Raw genomic sequence first — 11,117 nt, forward strand, 5'->3', positions numbered from 1 at the left:
CGCTCTCCCCCCCCCCCTCTCTCTGGTTAGGGCATTGGATTTGACTCTGGTTAGTGAATTGTCTTTGAGTCTCTGGATAGTGCGTTGGCTTTGATTCTGTTTGGTCAGTGTACTGGCTTTGACTCTCTCTCTCTCTTCTGGTTAGTGCACTGGCTTTGTCTCTTTCTCTCTCTGGTTAGTGCACTGGTATTGACTCCCTCTTAGTGCACTGGCTTTGACTCTCTCCAGTAGTGCAATGGTTTTGACTCTCTGTGGTTTGTTCACTTGCTTTGACTCTTTTGGTTTGTGCAATGTCTTTGACTCTCTCTCTCTCTCTCTCTCTCTCTCTCTCTCTCTCTCTCTCTCTCTCTCTCTCTCTCTCTCTCTCTCTCTCTCTCTCTCTGTCTGTCTGTCTCTCTCGCTCTTGTTAATGCACTGGCTTTGACTCTATCTCTGGTTAGTGCACTGGCTTTGACTCTGTCTGGTTAGTGCACTGGCTTTCTCTATCCCTCTCTCTCTGGTTAGGGCACTGGCTTTGACTCTGGTTAGTGCATTGGCTTTGACTTTCTCTCTGGTTAGTGGATTGGCTTTGACTTTCTCTCTGGATAGTGCACTGGCTTTGATTCTCTCTCTCTCTCTCACTCTCTCTCTCTCTCTCTCTCTCTCTCGGGTTAGTGCACTGTCTTTGACTCTATCTGATTAGTGCACTTGCTTTGACTCTCTTGATTAGTGCATTGGCTTTGACTCTCTCTCGTCAGTGTGCTGGTTTTGACTCTGAATAGTGCAATGGTTTTGACTCTCTCTCTCTGGATAGTGCTCTGGCTTTGTCCCTCTTTGGTTAGCGCACAGGCTTTGACTCTCTCTCTCTGGTTAGTGCACTGGCTTTGTCTCTTTCTCTCTCTGGTTAGTTCACTGCTTTTGACGCTCTGGTTAGTGCCCTGGCTTTTAATCTCTCTATGGTTAGTGCACTGGCTTTGACTCTCTCTCTCTCTCTCTCTCTCTCTCTCTCTCTCTCTCTCTCTCTCTCTCTCTCTCTCTCTCTCTCTCTCTCTCTCTCTCTCTGTTTAGTTCAGTGTATGTGACTTTCTCTCTGGATAGTGCACTGGTTTTGAGTCTCTCTCTCTCTGGTTACTGCATTAGCTTTGACTCTCTCTGGTTAATGCACTGGCTTTGAGTCTCTCCCTCTCTGGTTAGTGCATTGGCTTTGTCACTCTCTCTGGTTAGTGCACTGGTTTCGACTCTCTAAGGTTAGTGCACTGGCTTTGACTCTCTCTGGTTAGTGCACTGGCTTTGACTGTCTCTCTCTCTGGTTAGTGCGCTGGTTTTGAGTCTCTGAATAGTGCACTGGTTTTGACTCTCTCTCTGGTTAGTGCTCTGGCTTTGTCCCTATTTGGTTAGTGCACAGGCTTTGACTCTCTCTCTCTCTCTCTGGTTAGTGCACTGGCTTTGTCTCTTTCTCTCTCTGGTTAGTTCACTGGTTTTGATTCTCTGGTTAGTACATTGGCTTTTAATCTCTCTATGGTTATTGCAATGGATTTGACTCTCTCTCTCTCTCTGTTTAGTTCACTGTTTGAGACTTTCTCTCTGGATAGTGCACTGGTTTTGAATCTCTCTCTCTCTCTGGTTACTGCATTAGCTTTGACTCTCTCTGGTTAATGCACTGGCTTTGAGTCTCTCCCTCTCTGGTTAGTGCATTGGCTTTGTCACTCTCTCTGGTTAGTGCATTGGTTTCGACTCTCTAAGGTTAGTGCACTGGCTTTGACTCTCTCTGGTTAGTGCACTGGCTTTGACTGTCTCTCTCTCTCTCTCTGGTAAGTGCACTGGCTTTGACTGTCTGCTTAGAGCACTAGCTTTGACTCTCTCTCTCTCTCTCTGGTTAGTGCACTGGCTTTGGCTCTCGCTCTGGTTAGTGCACTGGCTTTGACACTCTCTCTCTGGTTAGTGCACTGGCTTTGACTTTCTGGTTAGTGCACTGGCTTTGACTTCCACTCTGGTTAGTGCACTAACTTTGACTCTGGTTAGTGCACTGGATTTGACTCTCTCTCTCTCTATCTCTCTCTCTCTCTCTCTTTCTCTCTCTGCTGAATGCACTGGTTTTGGCTCTCGCTCTTTTTAGTGCAGTGGCTTTGACTCTCTCTCTGGTTAGTGCGCAGGCTTTGACCATCGGCTGAGTGCACTGGCTTTGACTCTCTCTCTCTCTGGTTAGTGCACTGGCTTTGACTTTCTGGTTAGTGCACTGGCTTTGACTTTCTGGTTAGTGCACTGGTTTTGACTTCCACTCTGGTTAGTGCACTAGCATTGACTTTGCTTAGTGCACTGGATTTTACTCTCTCTCTCTATCTCTCTCTCTCTCTTTCTCTCTCTGGTTAGTGCACTGGCTTTGACTCTATCTTGTTAGTACGCTTGCATTGACTCTCTTGATTAGTGTTTTGGCTTGGACTCTCTCTGTTTAGTGCACTGGTTTCGACTCTCTAAGGTTAGTGCACTGGCTTTGACTCTCTCTGGTTAGTGCACTGGCTTTGACTGTTTCTCTCTCTCTCTCTGGTTAGTGCACTGGCTTTGACTGTCTGCTTAGAGCAATAGCTTTGACTATCTCTATCTCTCTGGTTAGTGCACTGGCTTTGGCTCTCGCTCCGGTTAGTGCACTGGCTTTGAATCTCTCTCTGGTTAGTGCACTGGCTTTGACTTTCTGGTTAGTGCACTGGTTTTGACTTCCACTCTGGTTAGTGCACTAGCATTGACTTTGCTTAGTGCACTGGATTTTACTCTCTCTCTCTATCTCTCTCTCTCTCTTTCTCTCTCTGGTTAGTGCACTGGCTTTGACTCTATCTTGTTAGTACGCTTGCATTGACTCTCTTGATTAGTGTTTTGGCTTGGACTCTCTCTGTTTAGTGCACTGGTTTCGACTCTCTAAGGTTAGTGCACTGGCTTTGACTCTCTCTGGTTAGTGCACTGGCTTTGACTGTTTCTCTCTCTCTCTCTGGTTAGTGCACTGGCTTTGACTGTCTGCTTAGAGCAATAGCTTTGACTATCTCTATCTCTCTGGTTAGTGCACTGGCTTTGGCTCTCGCTCCGGTTAGTGCACTGGCTTTGAATCTCTCTCTGGTTAGTGCACTGGCTTTGACTTTCTGGTTAGTGCACTTGCTTTGACTCTCCCTCTCTGGTTAGTGCGCTGGCTTTGACTTTCTGGTTAGTGCACTGGCTTTGACTTTCTGGTTGGTGCACTGGCTTTGACTACCACTCTGGTTAGTGCACTAGCTTTGACTCTGGTTAGTGCACTGGATTTGACTCTCTCTCTCTCTATCTCGCTCTCTCTCTCTTTCTCTCTCTGGTTAGTGCACTGGCTTTGGCTCTCGCTCTGATTAGTGCAGTGGCTTTGACTCTCTCTCTCTGGATAGTGCGCAACCTTTGACCATCGGCTGAGTGCACTGGCTTTGACTCTCTCTCTCTGGTTAGTGCACTGGCTTTGACTTTCTGGTTAGTGCACTGGCTTTGACTTCCACTCTGGTTAGTGCACTAGCATTGACTCTGGTTAGTGCACTGGATTTGACTCTCTCTCTCTCTCTCTCTCTCTTTCTCTCTTGTTAGTGCACTGGCTTTGACTCTATCTGGTTAGTGCACTTGCATTGACTCTCTTGATTAGTGTTTTGGCTTTGACTCTCTCTGTTTAGTGCACTGGTTTCGACTCTCTCTGTTTAGTGCGCTGGTTTTGACTCTCTGGATAGCGCACTGGTTTTGACTCTCTCTCTGGTTAGTGCACGGGCTTTGACTCTCTTGTTAGTGCACTGGTTTTGACTCTCCCTGGTTAGTGCACTGGAACCGACTATCATTGTTTCATGCACTGGCTTAGAATCTCTTTGGTTTGTGCACTGGCTTTGACTCTCTCTGGATAGTGCACTGGCTTTCTCTCTCCCTCTCTCACTGGTTAGGGCACCGGATTTGACTCTGGTTAGGGCACTGGCTTTGACTCTGGTTAGTGAACTGGCTTTGACTCTCTGGATAGTGCGCTGGCTTTGAATCCGTTTGGTCAGTGCACTGGCTTTGACTCTCTCTCTTTCTCTCTGGTTAGTGCACTGGCTTTGTCTCTTTCTCTCTCTGGTTAGTTCACTGGTTTTGATTCTCTGGTTAGTACATTGGCTTTTAATCTCTCTATGGTTATTGCAATGGATTTGACTCTCTCTCTCTCTCTCTCTCTCTCTCTCTGTTTAGTTCACTGTTTGAGACTTTCTCTCTGGATAGTGCACTGGTTTTGAATCTCTCTCTCTCTCTGGTTACTTCATTAGCTTTGACTCTCTCTGGTTAATGCACTGGCTTTGAGTCTCTCCCTCTCTGGTTAGTGCATTGGCTTTGTCACTCTCTCTGGTTAGTGCACTGATTTCGACTCTCTAAGGTTAGTGCACTGGCTTTGACTCTCTCTGGTTAGTGCACTGGCTTTGACTGTCTATCTCTCTCTCTCTGGTAAGTGCACTGGCTTTGACTGTCTGCTTAGAGCACTAGCTTTGACTCTCTCTCTCTCTCTCTGGTTAGTGCACTGGCTTTGGCTCTCGCTCTGGTTAGTGCACTGGCTTTGACACTCTCTCTCTGGTTAGTGCACTGGCTTTGACTTTCTGGTTAGTGCACTGGCTTTGACTTCCACTCTGGTTAGTGCACTAACTTTGACTCTGGTTAGTGCACTGGATTTGACTCTCTCTCTCTCTATCTCTCTCTCTCTCTCTCTTTCTCTCTCTGCTGAATGCACTGGTTTTGGCTCTCGCTCTTTTTAGTGCAGTGGCTTTGACTCTCTCTCTGGTTAGTGCGCAGGCTTTGACCATCGGCTGAGTGCACTGGCTTTGACTCTCTCTCTCTGGTTATTGCACTGGCTTTGACTTTCTGGTTAGTGCACTGGCTTTGACTTTCAGGTTAGTGCACTGGTTTTGACTTCCACTCTGGTTAGTGCACTAGCATTGACTTTGCTTAGTGCACTGGATTTTACTCTCTCTCTCTATCTCTCTCTCCCTCTTTCTCTCTCTGGTTAGTGCACTGGCTTTGACTCTATCTTGTTAGTACACTTGCATTGACTCTCTTGATTAGTGTTTTGGCTTTGACTCTCTCTGTTTAGTGCACTGGTTTCGACTCTCTAAGGTTAGTGCACTGGCTTTGACTCTCTCTGGTTAGTGCACTGGCTTTGACTGTTTCTCTCTCTCTCTCTGGTTAGTGCACTGGCTTTGACTGTCTGCTTAGAGCACTAGCTTTGACTATCTCTATCTCTCTGGTTAGTGCACTGGCTTTGGCTCTCGCTCCGGTTAGTGCACTGGCTTTGAATCTCTCTCTGGTTAGTGCACTGGCTTTGACTCTCTCTCTCTCTCTATCTCGCTCTCTCTCTCTTTCTCTCTCTGGTTAGTGCACTGGCTTTGGCTCTCGCTCTGATTAGTGCAGTGGCTTTGACTCTCTCTCTCTGGTTAGTGCGCAACCTTTGACCATCGGCTGAGTGCACTGGCTTTGACTCTCTCTCTCTGGTTAGTGCACTGGCTTTGACTTTCTGGTTAGTGCACTGGCTTTGACTTCCACTCTGGTTAGTGCACTAGCATTGACTCTGGTTAGTGCACTGGATTTGACTCTCTCTCTCTCTCTCTCTCTCTCTCTCTCTTTCTCTCTTGTTAGTGCACTGGCTTTGACTCTATCTGGTTAGTGCACTTGCATTGACTCTCTTGATTAGTGTTTTGGCTTTGACTCTCTCTGTTTAGTGCGCTGGTTTTGACTCTCTGGATAGCGCACTGGTTTTGACTCTCTCTCTGGTTAGTGCACGGGCTTTGACTCTCTTGTTAGTGCACTGGTTTTGACTCTCCCTGGTTAGTGCACTGGAACCGACTATCATTGTTTCATGCACTGGCTTAGAATCTCTTTGGTTTGTGCACTGGCTTTGACTCTCTCTGGATAGTGCACTGGCTTTCTCTCTCCCTCTCTCACTGGTTAGGGCACCGGATTTGACTCTGGTTAGGGCACTGGCTTTGACTCTGGTTAGTGAACTGGCTTTGACTCTCTGGATAGTGCGCTGGCTTTGACTCCGTTTGGTCAGTGCACTGGCTTTGACTCTCTCTCTCTCTCTCTCTCTCTCTCTCTCTCTCTCTCTCTCTCTCTCTGGTTAGTGCACTGGCTTTGTCTCTTTCTATCTCTGGTTAGTGCACTGGTTTTGACTCTATGCTTAGTGCACTGGCTTTTACTCTCTCTCTCTCTCTGGTTAAGGCACTGGCCTTGACTTTCTCTATGGTTAGGGCACTGGCTTTGACTTTCTCTCTGGTTAGAGGACTGTCTTTGACTTTCTCTCTGGATAGTGCACTGGCTTTGATTCTCTCTCTCTCTCTCTCTCTCTCTCTCTCTCTCTCTCTCTCTCTCTCTCTCTCTCTCTCTCTCTGGTTAGTGCACTAGCTTTGTCTCTTTCTCTCTCTGGTTAGTGCACTGGTTTTGACTCTCTGAATAGTGCACTGGTTTTGACTCTCTCTCTGGATAGTGCTCTGGCTTTGTCCCTCTTTGGTTAGTGCACAGGCTTTGACTCTTTCTCTCTCTTGGTTAGAGCACTGGATTTGTCTCTTTCTCTCTCTGGTTAGTTCACTGGTTTTGACTCTCTGCTTAGTACACTCGCTTTTAATCTCTCTATGGTTATTGCACTGGCTTTGACTCTCTCTCTCTCTCTCTCTCTCTCTCTCTCTCTCTCTCTCTCTCTCTCTCTCTGTTTAGTTCACTGTTTGTGACTTTCTCTCTGGATAGTGCACTGGTTTTGAGTCTCTCTCTCTCTGGTTACTGCATTAGCTTTGACACTCTCTGGTTAATGCACTGGCTTTGAGTCTCTCTCTCTCTCTGCTTAGTGCACTGGCTTTGACTCTCTCTCTCTCTCTCTCTCTCTCTCTCTCTCTCTCTCTCTCTCTCTCTCTCTCTCTCTGGTTAGTGCACTGGCTTTGTCTCTTTCTATCTCTGGTTAGTGCACAAGTTTTGATTCTATGGTTAGTGCACTGGCTTTTAGTCTCTCTCTCTCTCTCTCTACTGGTTAAGGCACTGGCTTTGACTCTTTCTATGGTTAGGGCACTGGCTTTGACTTTCTCTCTGGTTAGTGGACTGTCTTTGACTTTCTCTCTGGATAGTGCACTGGCTTTGATTCTCTCTCTCTCTATCTCTCTCTCTCTCTGGTTAGTGCACTGGCTTTGACTCTATCTGGTTAGTGCACTTGCTTTGACTCTCTTGATTAGTGCATTGGCTTTGACTCTCTCTGGTTAGTGCGCTGGTTTTGACTCTCTGAATAGTGCACTGGTTTTGACTCTCTCTATGGATAGTGCTCTGGCTTTGTCCCTCTTTGGTTAGTGCACAGGAATTGACTCTCTCTCTCTCTGGTTAGAGCACTGGCTTTGTCTCTTTCTCTCTCTGGTTAGTTCACTGGTTTTGACACTCTGGTTAGTACACTCGCTTTTAAACTCTCTATGGTTATTGCACTGGCTTTGACTCTCTCTCTCTCTCTCTCTCTCTCTCTGTTTAGTTCACTGTTTGTGACTTTCTCTCTGGATAGTGCACTGGTTTTGAGTCTCTCTCTCTCTGGTTACTGCATTAGCTTTGACTCTCTCTGGTTAATGCACTGGCTTGGAGTCTCTCCCTCTCTGGTTAGTGCATTGGCTTTGTCACTCTCTCTGGTTAGTGCACTGGTTTCGAATCTCTAAGGTTAGTGCACTTGCTTTGACTCTCTCTGGTTAGTGCACTGGCTTTGACTATCTGGTTAGTGCACTGGCTTTGACTTCCACTCTGGTTAGTGCACTTGCATTGACTCTCTTGTTAGTGCACTGGATTCGAGTCTCTGGCTAGTGCACTGGCTTTGACTATCTGGTTAGTGTACTGGCTCCCTCTCTCTCTCTCTCTCTCTCTCTCTCTCTCTCTCTCTCTCTCTCTCTCTCTCTCTGGTTAGAGCATTGGCTTTGACTCTCTCGGCTTAGTGCAATAGCATTGACTCTCTCTCTGGTTAGTGCACTTGTTTTGACTCTCTCTGGTTAGTGCAATGGCTTTGACTCACTCTTGTTAGTTCATTGGCTTTGACTCTCTCTGGTTAGTGCACATTGCTTTGACTGTCTCTGTCTCTGTCTCTCTCTCTCTCTCTCTCTCTCTCTGGTTAGTGCACTGGCTTTGTCTCTCTCTGGTAAGTGCACTGTTTGGATTTTCACTGGTTAGTGCACTGGCTTTGACTCTCTCTCTCTCTCTCTCTCTCTCTCTCTCTCTCTCTCTCTCTCTCTCTCTCTCTCTCTCTCTCTCTCTCTCTCTCTGGTTAGTGCACTGTCTTTGACTCGCTCTGGTTGGTGCACTGGCTTTGACTCTGGTTATTGCACTGGATTTATCTCTCTTGTTAGTGCACTGGTTTGACTCTCTCTGGTTAGTGCACTGGAACCGACTATCTTTGTTTCATGCACTGGCTTAGAACCTCTTTGGTTTGTGCACTGGCTTTGACTCTCTCTGGATAGTGCACTGGCTTTCTCTCTCCCTCTCTCACTGGTTAGGGCACTGGATTTGACTCTGGTTAGGGCACTGGATTTGACTCTGGTTAGTGCACTGGATTTGACTCTCTCTCTCTCTCTATCTCTCTCTCTCTCCCTTTCTCTCTCTGGTTAGTGCACTGGCTTTGACTCTATCTGGTTAGTACACTTGCTTTGACTCTCCTGATTAGTGTTTTGGCTTTGACTCTCTCTGTTTAGTGCGCTGGTTTTGACTCTCTGGATAGCGCACTGGTTTTGATTCTCTCTCTGGTTAGTGCACTGGCTTTGACTCTCTCTGGTTGGTGCACTTGCTTTGACTCTCTGGTTAGTGCACTGACTTTGACTCTGGTTAGTGCACGGGCTTTGACTCTCTTGTTAGTGCACTGGTTTTGACTCTCTCTGGTTAGTGCACTGGAACCGACTATCTTTGTTTCATGCACTGGCTTAGAATCTCTTTGGTGTGTGCACTGGCTTTGACTCTCTCTGGATAGTGCACTGGCTTTCTCTCTCCCTCTCTCACTGGTTAGGGCACTGGATTTGACTCTGGTTAGGGCACTGGATTTGACTCTGGTTAGTGACCTGGCTTTGACTCTCTGGATAGTGCCCTGGCTTTGACTCTGTTTGGTCAGTGCACTGGCTTTTACTCTCTCTCTCTCTTTCTCTCTCTCTCTCTCTCTCTCTCTCTCTCTCTCTCTCTCTTTCTCTCTCTCTGGTTAGGACACTGGCTTTGTCTCACTCTATGGTTAGGACACTGGCTTTGACTTTCTCTCTGGATATTGCAATGGCTTTGAATTTCTCTCTGGATAGTGCACTGGCTTTGAATCTCTCTCTCTCTCTCCCGTTAGTGCACTGGATTTGACTCTATGTGGTCAGTGCAATTGCTTTGACTCTCTTGATTATTGCATTGGCTTTGACTCTCTATCGTTAGTGCGCTGGTTTTGACTGTCTGGATAGTGCACTGGTTTTGACTCTCTCTCTGAATAGTGGGCTTGCTTTGACCCGCTTTGGTTAGTGCACTGGCTTTGACTCTTTCTTACTCTTTGGTTAGTGCACTGGCTTTGAAACTTACTCTCCCTGGTTAGTGCACTGGTTACGACTCTCTGGTTAGTGCACTGGCTTTTAATCTCTCTCTCTCTCTGGTTAGTGCACTGGCCTTGGTGCACTATGGTTAGGACACTGGCTTTGACTTTCTCTCTGGTTTGTGGACTGGCTTTGATTTTCACCCTGGATAGTGCACTGGCTTTGACTCTCTCTCTCTCTCTCTGGTTAAGGCACTGGCCTTGACTCTCTCTATGGTTAGGGCACTGGCTTTGACTTCCACTCTGGTTAGTGCACTAGCATTGACTCTGGTTAGTGCACTGGATTTGACTCTCTCTCTCTCTCTCTCTCTCTCTCTCTTTCTCTCTTGTTAGTGCACTGGCTTTGACTCTATCTGGTTAGTGCACTTGCATTGACTCTCTTGATTAGTGTTTTGGCTTTGACTCTCTCTGTTTAGTGTGCTGGTTTTGACTCTCTGGATAGCGCACTGGTTTTGACTCTCTCTCTGGTTAGTGCACGGGCTTTGATTCTCTTGTTAGTGCACTGGTTTTGACTCTCCCTGGTTAGTGCACTGGAACCGACTATCATTGTTTCATGCACTGGCTTAGAATCTCTTTGGTTTGTGCACTGGCTTTGACTCTCTCTGGATAGTGCACTGGCTTTCTCTCTCCCTCTCTCACTGGTTAGGGCACTGGATTTGACTCTGGTTAGGGCACTGGCTTTGACTCTGGTTAGTGAACTGGCTTTGACTCTCTGGATAGTGCGCTGGCTTTGACTCCGTTTGGTCAGTGCACTGGCTTTGACTCTCTCTCTCTCTCTCTCTCTCTCTCTCTCTCTCTCTCTCTCTCTCTGTTTAGTGCACTGGCTTTGTCTCTTTCTATCTCTGGTTAGTGCACTGGTTTTGACTCTATGCTTAGTGCACTGGCTTTTACTCTCTCTCTCTCTCTCTGGTTAAGGCACTGGCCTTGACTTTCTCTATGGTTAGGGCACTGGCTTTGACTTTCTCTCTGGTTAGTGGACTGTCTTTGACTTTCTCTCTGGATAGTGCACTGGCTTTGATTCTCTCTCTCTCTCTCTCTCTCTCTCTCTCTCTGGTTAGTGCACTAGCTTTGTCTCTTTCTCTCTCTGGTTAGTGCACTGGTTTTGACTCTCTGAATAGTGCACTGGTTTTGACTCTCTCTCTGGATAGTGCTCTGGCTTTGTCCCTCTTTGGTTAGTGCACAGGCTTTGACTCTCTCTCTCTCTTTGGTTAGAGCACTGGCTTTGTCTCTTTCTCTCTCTGGTTAGTTCACTGGTTTTGACTCTCTGCTTAGTACACTCGCTTTTAATCTCTCTATGGTTATTGCACTGGCTTTGACTCTCTCTCTCTCTCTCTCTCTCTCTCTCTCTCTCTCTCTCTCTCTCTCTGTTTAGTTCACTGTTTGTGACTTTCTCTCTGGAGAGTGCACTGGTTTTGAGTCTCTCTCTCTCTGGTTACTGCATTAGCTTTGACTCTCTCTGGTTAATGCACTGGCTTTGAGTCTCTCTCTCTCTCTGCTTAGTGCACTGGCTTTGACTCTCTCTCTCTCTCTCTCTCTCTCTCTCTCTCTCTCTCTCTCTCTCTCTCTCTCTGGTTAG

Source organism: Carcharodon carcharias, chromosome 12 (assembly GCF_017639515.1).
Source record: "Carcharodon carcharias isolate sCarCar2 chromosome 12, sCarCar2.pri, whole genome shotgun sequence".
Classification (NCBI taxonomy): Eukaryota; Metazoa; Chordata; class Chondrichthyes; order Lamniformes; family Lamnidae; genus Carcharodon; species Carcharodon carcharias.